Here is a 12,140-nt window from a genome sequence, read left to right as displayed (position 1 = left end):
GCCTGGGAGGCAGAGACAGACAGATCTCTGTGAGTTCAAGGTTTTCTAGCACACACCTTTAATCGCAGCACTGGGGAGGAAGAGGCAGATGGATCTCTGTGAGTTCAAGGACAGCCTGGTCTACAGAGTTATTCCAGGACAAAGATATACAGAGAACTTATCTCAAAAAATAAAAGTAAAAAGAAAAGAAATAGAGGTTAAAGTAAAGCAATATAAAGATGGATAATACACAGAAAATCTTGATACTGTATGTTATTATGCTTTATTTGAATTGTTTGAATGCTGGGGAAGGAGCAACAGCTGCTAAAAGATATTTGTTTGCAAATGCTGCTGAACTAATCCAAGATATTTTGAAAATATCTTGACTTCAGAATTTGAACCTAAGGATATGATACTTTGGAAAAAAGATTCTTCTTTTGTTTTTACAGAAAATGAGACCCTGTGAATTGCTTCTATCCCAATATGGTATGATAGACCATGCCCTCCTGAAAGGTTGCTGTGAACACCTTCAGAAAATTAGTTCACTCAACTGCCAACTGAGATGAACCTGGCACACAGGTTACACCATGAAAGATCTGATTAACAGTGCCCCCATTTAGCAGGAAGCAGTTTGGAGAGAAATAACTATGTCCATATCCCCAAATATTGTTTATAAGTGTTCTTTTACATTTAAAGGGGGAGATGATATAGACATGAATAATTTACATTGATATAAATTTTGCCATATTGATAGAGATTTAAGGTCTATTTTGTTATATGTATATGTGTTTCTGCTCGTGATTAAGGTATTGTGATTGTGTAGTTCATTTTAAAAATGTAATATATAATTAGGAAATATAGGTTGTTAATGAATAATCATCAATAATAGTCAAGCTTGTAGTCATGTTAGTTAGATTTTCTAGATATATAGAGATATATTTCAGTTAGACAGGCATTCCTAATATCTTTCAAAGACTACAGAATATGGCAATTTAAATGTTTTAATAACTTAGGGTTTTTCATGACAATGAGACATGTCTGCTCCTGGCAGAACCAGCTACTTCAAGAGGAAAATGGGCATCAAAGAGGCTCCTAATAGAGTTTTATTGATTTGAAGAAACTGCTCTTGCCTGGGCTATTGCATAAACTGGACACAGAGAACCTTCAGAGAGAGGACTGCTAAACTTGCCTAAAGGTAAGATGATCTTTTGGGGTTTCTGATTTATGAAAGAGTCTGGAAGATATTCTACAGGACACAGCAGATACTGACTGAATTGCCTTTGAATTTTTCTGCTTCATGGAAATGTCTGCTGGAAACTATGGGCCTGTAGGCTGAAGATGGATGCCCCAACGGTACAGAGGAACTTTGGGTGACTGTCTAGGTAGTGAGATGTCTCTGTCATTTGTAGAGATTTGAAAGTTGCTTGCTTCTCATTTACTTAGGTAATATTATATCCTTCTGGAGTCTTTGATAGAGTTGAAAAATAGATAGATAGTTATAGTTGTTTTCTTTAGTTCTGATAAAAGATAAAGTAGATATAAATATTTTAACTGTAATTCTTTCTTGCTTGATAACTGTTTAGTTATATGTAATTTTACTATGTTAAAGTTAAAGCCTTTCTTTTTTGTTTAAACAGAAAAATGGGAAATGATGGAGGATTCTCACTGGTTAATAACGAAATGGCCTTGGCTTATTGATAGGGCAGGATTTAGATAGGTGGAGTAGACAGAACAGAATGCTGGGAAGAAGGGAAGTTAGATAGATGTGATAAAGCTCTGGCCTGAGACGGACATGGGTTAGAATCTTCCCATTAAGCCTCAACCTCGTGGAGCTACAGAGATTATGAGAAATGTGTTAATCAAGATGTGAGAGGCTAGAGCTAATGGGCCAGGCAGTGTTTAAATGAATACAATTTGTGTGTTGTTATTTCTGGGGCTAAACTAGCTATGTGGGAGCCGGGTGGCATGAAAACAGGCCTGCTCATCTCATTACTACAGTATACATCAGAGGACTTTATACAGACTGTAAGAGGTCTGCATTTACAAACTTCTGACACAATGTTCAGCTCTTTTTTGTGCCGTGTGGCAAGGTTTTCCACTGTTGATAAGGTCTCTGGAAATTAGGTGGAGGTAAACTAAATGCAAAATGCTGAAAATTGCTGGCTTATAAATGTATTGTACAGAAACAATTCTGCAGATCTATTAAAATGATATGAGAATCTTTGGAAATGGTCACTGGAGATGGGAGGCAAGGTCCTTTTGAATTATCCCAGATTAGTCTGGGTTATCCCATCAGCAGCAGGGGCTCTTACATCAGTTAAGGGAATGCCATCCCTATTGAAGTTTACAATCCCATTCCAGTGAAAGTCCTTCTGGAATCAGTGGCAGAGTTTAGGTGGTATTTTCTGATTTCTATTTTGAGTTGAACCTGGGACATTTGGACTTGTATTACTCCCTCCTTTAGAGGAGCAAAATTTAAAAATATGGCCAAATTGTCCAAATGAGAAGCATCTAGATCCAATGCCTGCTAGATTAGGCCTTGTTTTTTTCTTTATTTAAAGATTGGAAGGTTGTTTTAAGTTCTTGACCAGTTACCAGAGCTTTTTCAAGCATATTCCACAGAGAACTGCTCATGGGAGGCACTTGCTGTTTTGCATTTTTCGAAGTTCATTCTTAAAAATCTTTCCTAAAAGACTCCAAGGACTCAGAATCTAAAGTCTCACAGTCTGGTAATCAAGGGCTTACTGTTTACACAAATTTAAGTAATTCAGAAAGTTGGTTAGAATTAACTTTAAGGACTTTCATCTTAAGCATATGCCAGATGATTTCTACAAGAAGTTATTATCTCTCTAGATTCACTTTGTCCCATGGAATTTTGAAGAGGTTGGACTTTTTTTCCTCTTCACTCACCACCAAGTGATATTTTAGCATCTTGATGCAGGGAGCCGATTTGCCGGCCACCATCACAAGATGGCGCTGAGCTCCTGCAGCGCCTAGTAAACAACTCCATATTAGGCAAGGCTCTAGACAAAACCTCCCACAGACATGACCCGTGTCCACTCTCCCTATATAAGCGGATGCCGTTTAGTGCTCGGGGCCCTTCGCTTTCAGCTCTCCCTTAACCAAGAGGCTCCAATAAAGCGTGATTTAAAAAAAATCCTCGACTCGGTGGTTGTTCTTCCCTGCTGGCCAGGGGGGTTCACCACATCTTGATTTCTGCAATAACCTTCTCCAGGAGACCGTCTGGTAGACTAGATGGTTAGGGAAACCTCAAAATATGTTCTCCCAGGAAAAACTCTTTTTTCAAGAACAGTTTCTTACAAAAACTACTTATTTTGCAGGTAGTCTTGAAAATTACCTATCTGATCTTCTGGCTTCAGAAATCATAATATTGGTGGCCTTGAGTACCAGCCTCAGCACACCTGCAGGCTAAGATATAGATGTCTATGACAAGCAAAGGTGTTGTTAATTGGATCTAAGGGTAAAACAAAATGAATCATGTCACATATGTTACCACTACATGTTCTTTTTTTTTGGAGGGTATAAAATGTGCTGTTTTATTACAAAGAGTCTCACAAAATGAAATTATCTCAAAAAGGAAACTAGGCTAACACATTTATCTGCAGAGTTGGAGGAGACAGGGCAGTGGGCATTTTTCTGCTTGCCTGAGTCCAGTGGGAAGTGTATAAACAGAACAAATCTAAAAGTGGCTGATTTTACCTAAGCCTGAAAATGAGGGGTCCCAGAAGACCCAGTCACCCCTTCTAGAAAGCTTAATAAGGGCATTTTATCAGATCTCCTAAAGCAGGCACTTGGCAGTTCAGGATCTTTTCTTCTGGTTGTTTTCTTTCCACTCAGACCCTATGTGGTAGAAAGCTAAGATCTGAGCAAAATGGACAAGGTGTCTTTGGGCAGAGTTCCCCCAGCATCAATGCCCTGGGCTCTGGTCCCTGGTTTCTATCTAGTCCTTGGAGACATTATATTTAATATATGTTATATGAATACACAGAGGAATAGAAAATATAAAATCTGAGAGATTGGGAAGAAGCCAGAGTTGCAGATCTTGCTCAGGCTAACTTGACCTCTTCTTTGACCCCTTTGGCTTCTGGCTTCTCCTTCTTGGTTTTTTCCTCTTCTGTGACTTCCTTTTTCTCTTCTGGATCTTTTTTTCTTTTTCATCCTCTGTTTTGACTCTTTTGGCTTTTTTGAAATTAGAAGAGATCTTGCTACCACCTTCTCCCTCCTCATCTGAATCGGAAAATTCTTCCTCACAGGAAATCCATTTGTCAGAGGAGCAGATGGAGATGCTTTTGTCAGGGTCTTCTTCATCCTCATCACCACTCTCCTCTGGGATGGCATCCTCAGGGATTTCCTGCATTTGGACACCAGGCGCATGGGGTAGCATTCTTAAGTTCTCAAAGAGCGGCTTCTTGATCTTCCCCACGTATTCATTAGTGTTCTGGTTAGTCATATTGGAAGGGCTGATGTGAAGTTTGGAGTCTGGTCCAAAGTATTCAAAGTAGTTCGTTAGGGATTTCTGTGTCCAGGGCCACAGCTGTTTCATAAGTCCAGTACCAAGCAACATTCTGGATGGTATATCCACCTTCTCCCAGCATCAGCACAGGCAAGTTGAAACTCTTGACAAACTCCACATACTTGGTATGCCCTTTGATGGTCAGATCCAAGCAACCTAACTGATCCCCAGATAGGGAACCTGAGCCACACTGTAAGACCACTGCACTAGCCTGGAACATCTCCAATAATTTGGACATAACTGGCTTGAAAATGGCTTCAAAGGACTCATCATCGATCCCATCTCAGACGGGGTAGTTAACAGCATAGTACTTGCCTTTGACAGTCCCGATATCCCGTAGGTGCCCAGTTCTTGGGAAGTACTCTCCATATTTATGAAAGGACACGGTCATGATCCGGTCTGTAGTATAGAAGGACTCTTCCACACCATCGCCATGGTGAATATCAATGTCAATATACAACATCCTCTGGTGATACTTTAGCCGTTCCAGGATGGCCAAGACAATATCATTGATGTTAACAGAAACCAGATGCTTCAGACTGCTTTTCATGATGCAGACCCCTGGCCCAGTTCACAGCAATGTCTGTCTGTTGGTTATTAAGTTTCACAGCACTTGCCACAGAGCCACCAGTAGACAGCTGACAGAACTCAAACAAGCCATCGAATACAGGACAGTCCTCACCAACGTTGAATCTCTGCATCTGCTTGCTGTACTCAGACATGTTATCTGGGAGAATGGAACACAAAAATTTAATGTAGTCATTACTGTGGTACTTGGTTATGTCCTCAGCATTGGCTTTGTGAGGACGATAGATTTCATTTTTTTGTAGAGACCATAGTTGAGCAGTAAATTTTGAGGCATGCGGATTCGGTGAAGCTTCATTGGGTGGCCTTGTCCATAATAGTAGTTTCCAGCAACACCGTTGTAGTAATCACAGACTTTGCTCTTGGTGCCCTGAGTCTGCGCCATCTTGCCTGCCACACCGCATTCCCGTCAGTAGGTCGGCCAGTCCGCCCGCGGCTCCTCCACCACTACATGTTCTTTATTCCTTTGGGTGAAGAAGCAGAGAGAAGGAAAACAGGGACAATCTCCACCAGGTTTTTAATTTTTCCAAACAGGTTTTAAAAATTCCACAGGCCAAAACAATGATATCAATATACATTTCACAATCACAAAACAGTCAGGTAGAACCTTATAAATCAGTGCTCTAGGAAAGGGTGACACCAACTAGGAGGGGCTAGTATCCAAAGAAAAATATCTGACATTCCAAATCAATAGATAAATTTACTCAACATCTGTGAACCCTGGACTCATCCATGACCAGTCAGGGCACTAAATTCCCATCCCATTAAGTTCTTATGTTGTCTTTTATCAAGGATAATTGTGGGGTATTGACTCATGGAAGGTCATTCCATTGCCTATGCAGGAGGAGGAAGTTATACTGCTGAGGTGTTTTGGGAATGAATCCCATTTTGAAGGGAGAAAATCCATGATTTCACAATGTTTCTATAAAATTTACAGTGACTTATCCAAAAAAAACAAATGTTCTCTCAGCTCTGATGAAGAGGTTATCAATGTGGCATGTTCATACTCCCATGGATTAGACTAATATATCTGTAAGCTATACATTTATTGTATAATACCTGTGGGCTCAACACTATCATGTGCATATGGGATTTCTATTATGAGTTGAGTTGATGCTTATGTAACTATTTGATATAGTTTAGCTGAATATATATGCTTATATTTAATTAGTATATGTTAATCATGTAATGTAAGAGTTTTAATTTTGTTACTTTCAATGTAGGTATTTACAATTCTTTGAAATCATGACTTCGCTTCACCCTTCTTATTATCATCTGCCCTCCCCTAATGTAAAGAAACTAGTCTCAAATTTACATTGATATCATTTTTAAAAGCATGCAATTGAAAAGAAATTTAATGACAAGTTCCTCACTGTTCATAACTTCATAATCTCTAATTCTATCCATTATTCTATAATTAAGTTGATTTCTTCATTGTCTATGACAATTCTATTCATTTTCCTATAATTAACATGCTTATTGTTGAATATCTCATATATATTATATATGTATATATCTGTGTGTGTATCATTAACCTTTAGTACAAAATTTTGTTTTCCTGTAAAATATTTTTTTGATAAAAACAACATGAGTTCTTGAACTCACTCAGACTCAGAGTATATGGGACTCACTTATTTGCAGGTACGTGGAGCAGCTCAGATCCACATGTGTGAAATGCATTGCAAGGCAATTTTCATGCACACTGAATTAAATATTTTTACATTATGTCAAAATTTCAATTTACTTCAAACTACTATAATAATACAGGAAGACAATAAGGGGCTATTAATTATCATTCAAGATTAAGTATAGCTGAGAAAAAGCATAACAGATGACTCAGATGTAGTATCCTGATGAGAGAAGTGTCCATGGCTTCCTAGGTATTAAGTGTTAAACACGGTTCCAAATACCTCAAGTGCTGTTAGGATATACTGAGAAGACGCCCTGTGATGCAGGTGCAGATGAATGTTAAAGATTGGTTTCCTGTGCCTGGAAAATATCTCTTCCTATAATATGTATTGTACAATCATTTATAGTTTTATTTCCTAAATATTATAAATTGGTGGCTATCAGTCATGTATTCTGTGCTTCCCTCAATCATATTACAATTACAAATAATAACTTTTGCTCTGGTCCTTCTTCATCATGTTATTCTTTTTTTTAATGATATAAGGGTGTGGGACTTATCCTACAAGGGGCAGTGGTCCCTCTAGGGACAGCCATTTCCACAAAGGGTTGTTGCAGATGACCCAGACCCCAGCAAGTCCCTTGAGGCTCTGGCGGGTTGGGTCACCTTGGTGGATGGAGAACACAGACAGACAGACATCATTCAGAAAGAGTTTGGATATAGAGTTTATTTAGTTTGATGTGGAGTGGAAGAGTTTATTTAGTGTGTTGTGGAGTGGAAAGGAAAGGGGGCAGGGGAGAAAGATGAAGAATATATAGAGAGAGACAGAGAGAGAGAAAGAGAGAGATCTCTTTGAGAAAGAGAAAAGAGAGAGTGTATGCTGGAGAAGGTGGGATATCCACTTCCCTTGGTGGAAGAGGGGAGGTTAGGCGTGGCCAGGGCTTGTGTCTTAAAGGGACAGGGTACACTGCTGACAGACCAGGCCAGCAGCTCATAACATATAACCCCAAGATTTTCGGTTGTGATGTAAGCTTTATGACAGGGGGTTGTTATGCTGTGTGGAAATGAATCCAGGGTTTTGTGCACATGAGGCAATTACTCTATTTCTGAACTACATATCACTAAGTTTCTATTATTTTGATTTCTACATGAAAAAGTAAAGAAACTAATGAACAAAGAGTTTGGTTTCTATTGTGAAATATATGTAAATATTTTTGAGATCATAATATACTTCATTGTCCTCTTTCCTTTCTTCTATACTAAGATTCCTTTGTAGATTCTTGTTCTCATTCAAGTTCTTTGCCTTTTTCTTTACTTTGTAAATATGTATGTTTCCTTCTCTCCATGCCATGTGTGTGTGTCTGTATGTATGTGTATGTATGTATGTATGTATGTATGTATGTATGTATATGTATGTGTATGTATGTATGTACGTTTGCATCCCTAATTATGGAAATAAATTCCATCACTCCATATAATGTTATTTGTAAGTATTTTTTCATGATTGTACAGTATTGGAAAAGATATATGTATACTCTTATCACTTGAAGACTATTTCTCCTACTCATGGCTCCTTAATTTTCTATAATCCTTTGACTAGAGTTGAGGCACAGTAAACTCTCCTTCTTCCATGTTAGCATTTTTATTGGTTTCATTTTGCATTAGGTCACATTTCTGGAGCCTTGTCAGTTAGGCTTCTTGATTGTATCTTCTCTAACACTTATAACAGACATACTATTAGAGGAAAATTAGTTACCCTGGCTCATACCCATTTCCATTCCCTCTTCCACAATAACTTCTGAGCCTATGATGCATCAGTTATGTCGTAGATAAACCAGTTGCAGTTTGCCTAACAAATATGCATTTTGATCTGTTTTCTGTAATGGTCTCAAAATTTTGCAAAGAGGATTTATCTTAAAAGGAGAGATAACTTTGCCTATTTGTACATATGAAGACAGGATTTATAGTACAGTTAGAATTTAAGCTAGTTAAGTTACATTTTAATATTTATTTTATTACCTTTAGTCCTAAATGCATGTACATTTATTCAACACTGTGACACATTTTTAGAGATTGTATTTCTGTCAAAATTAGCATTTCTATTATATCTGTAATGCTTTTTCTACAAAAGCACTTTCAAAATGTCAAACAACATGACTACAATAACACTATGGCATTGCTTTTTGGCTCTGCCTTAATAAACATGGTAGAAGTATGTTTACTGTCAGCTCTGTGAACCATGCACACTACCACAGTTACAGGCATACCGGAGGTCTATGTTGCCATCAAGCAATTTGTAGCTCTCTTCTCTGAAACCCCAATTAAGTACTCTGTAACAGGACTTTCTGCAAGGGCAGTCAGAAAGAACCAGGAAGCTATCTCTTAAAGAAGCTATGCCTCTGCTTGTGGCCAGCAAAAAGAGCTTATCTGGAAAACTGTGGCTACCAAGATGCTCCAATTATCTCAGTTTGGATAGGGGTCTAGATTTTTTTCTTCAAGTTTTCTTAGGTTTTATGTGCTTGTACATTGCTGAACATTGGGTGCTATTATATAAGCAGAGAACCTGCTTTGGTTTCCTGAATACTCAGACCCAAATTATCACAGAGAAACTATTAATTTCAACACAGTTTGGCCAATGTTCCAGACATATTCCTAGTTAGCTCTTATAACTTAATTTAACCCATTTCTATTAATCTATATATAAACAAGGAGAAGTGGCTTACCAGAATTATTTTGGTGTCTTTCTCCTTTGGCTGCTACATAGTGTCTCTTTGATTCTACCTACTCTCTCTATATATTTGTGTTCGGATTTTACATCTGACTATACTCTGCATTCCCATGCCAAAGCAGCTTTCTTACCAGCCATTGGTAATAAACTATATATATATATATATATATATATATATATATATCATTCAGACTGAAATCCCACATCAACTTACAAACAATTAATTGCTGTTGAGTGAAGGATAACTATTCTCCAAACTACAATTACCAAGAGAAGTTGATACATACACAAATATTAGCCATAAGTAAGTTGACTCAGTACATTTTACAAATAAATGTGTGTGTGTGTGTGTGTGTGTGTATTTGTGTAAGATTTGAAGATATTTCTGAGTTGTGATGTCATATCTCTTTGTGTTCACTAGCAAATTATAACTGAATTCTGCTGGTCTAGGGTCGTGAACAAGATGTATGTTTTTATTTATTACTTTTCATATCCTTTCATAGAATACTGTTCCCAAAGACAATTTAAGAAAAGAAATTTCATTTTGCCTCATTACTTCAGTGATAGAATCCAAAGGAGCTTGGAGGAACTATAGTAGCAAATAGTGGACAGAAATCTGAGAGATTACAAGCAAAAGGCAGAGAGAAGTTGAATGAGGGTATGAACTCTCAAAGCCCATCATTAATGATGCTATTTCTGCAGGATAGTCACCACTCCCAAATCATTCCAAACATAACCACCATCTGAGAGACCAAGATCCAGGGACTGAACCTAAAATACACATTTTTAATCAAATCAAATATTCTTCTGTCCCAGAGCCCTTGGTCTGCCAACACCTACATCCCAATACTGATCTCATAAAGCCCATATTCATTCTTGTGGAGAAGAAAATAATCTTATCTTCGCTGATCCTCTGATGATCAACAGATAGCATGTACTTTTATTAAATAATTATTTATCTGTGAATGATGTTTTTGTACAAAAATTAAAGTCATCTATGTGACAAACTCATGTCATCTGTGAACAATTTTATATTTTGGATTACTCTTCTGTTTCATGAATGATGATCAGGCAATTTGATTCAAGTGGACACAATTATATTGTCCTAGATTAAAGAGGCAATTTTTAGGTATTTCTTTATCGTTATGATTATAGTTGTTTTATACTCTGTGATCATTTCTCTCTGAAGGTATCTTACTCATATTTATTTGTGTGTCTCTCTGTTTGTGTGTGTCATAGAGAGGGGGAGAGAGAGAGAGGTGAGGGTTGAAATGTAGTAGCAGTATATACTGTATGTTGAGATTAGAAGACTTTCCACATTATTTGATACAGGGTCACTAGTTGTCCATCACTAGATATGTCAGTTTAGGTGACTGATGAATATCAAAAGTCTCCTACATCCACCTGTCATCTCAAAATAGGAGTGGTAGTGTTGCAGATAAAAAATACTACCAAAGTGTTACACACTTTCTGGAGAATTTAATTTAGGACCTCATATTTGCACAGCTAGACCAGCCACCTATTTCCCATAGTGTAAAATACATTAATATGTTTTCTTTCTTTCTTCCTAATGTGTTTGTAGTTTTTATACTGAAAGTATTTAATTTTAAGAATTATATGTTCTACATTCTTGGAAATATATATTTCAACTTTTTGTTCAATCACATTGTTCATTTCCATGTTTAATCATGTTAGCAAACCTCAATTGGTTCTCTTTGGATTGTGGGTAAATAAAATACTTGACAATATAATTCATAAAATTTTCTAGAACATTCTGAGGAAATTGCATCGACATTCATGAGATTACTACATTTGATACAATCCTTGTAGCCACCAGTCTTACTTACCAAGCCAGTTTTTCCTAAGTATGGACAGTGAGTACTGAATTTTAACCAGGTTAGTACGAAGCAGTCACAGCAAGACTGATGCTGTGACAATTTTATTGCTAACAATATGAATTTTTCCACTCTTTTTTAGAATGATAAGTGTATAAAATAATAAGAATATTAAAGGTTCTGTAACATGTCAACCTGCAGGGTGCTCAAGACCAGCAGATGGCACAATGGTGCTAATAATCAACAAGAGAGAAATGAGGAGTGGAGGGGGATTGCATAGACTCTGTGAACTAACTCCTGAAAGTCTATTAGCTTAAAAACACATGCTACAATTTGCCCTGCAGACTTCTGGCAATACTTTAGCTACTATATGCACTATGTGAATCAGTGAACAAGACAGAGCTTGAAGTGAATTTGAAGGGTTCATCCTTGAAATGGCAGTATTCTTTTTGAACAGAAGTTCCAAGGCAAAGACACCGTTACTGTAGGCACATCCTCCAGAATGCCATGCACGGAGCTCAGCAGCCTGACATCTGTGGACTCTGTGATCTTTCACTGTGAAAGACACTGTGTTGCAACTACATGGTGAGTCTGTCAAAACCTTGGAGGACCAGGTAGCTGAGATGACATTGAGATTAGCCTGGATACAATATCAGAAACAACCATTCTGAGTGACTATTTTCAGCCATTTCTTTACATTCTTGTACAGTGTTACTTTATATTTCAAAAGAACATCAGAGAATGAAGATATGCTCATTCTGGATATCCCGTACAGTCCACCATACCTTTATCAGTTAATATCGTAGACATGCTTCTGCTTTAGAGAAGTAAAATAATTAGCAAACTCTGGCA

General features: G+C 37.5%; 1 pseudogene; it reads right to left on the bottom strand.

The window, feature by feature from the left end:
• Window positions 1-4,046: 4,046 nt before the first annotated feature.
• On the bottom strand, window positions 4,047-5,483 carry LOC119805768 (annotated as a pseudogene).
• Window positions 5,484-12,140: the final 6,657 nt, after the last annotated feature.

This window comes from Arvicola amphibius, unplaced genomic scaffold, assembly GCF_903992535.2.
Source record: "Arvicola amphibius unplaced genomic scaffold, mArvAmp1.2, whole genome shotgun sequence".
Taxonomy (NCBI): Eukaryota; Metazoa; Chordata; class Mammalia; order Rodentia; family Cricetidae; genus Arvicola; species Arvicola amphibius.
The sequence above is the reverse complement of the archived record's forward strand: the minus strand, read 5'-3'. Positions and strand labels throughout refer to the sequence as shown.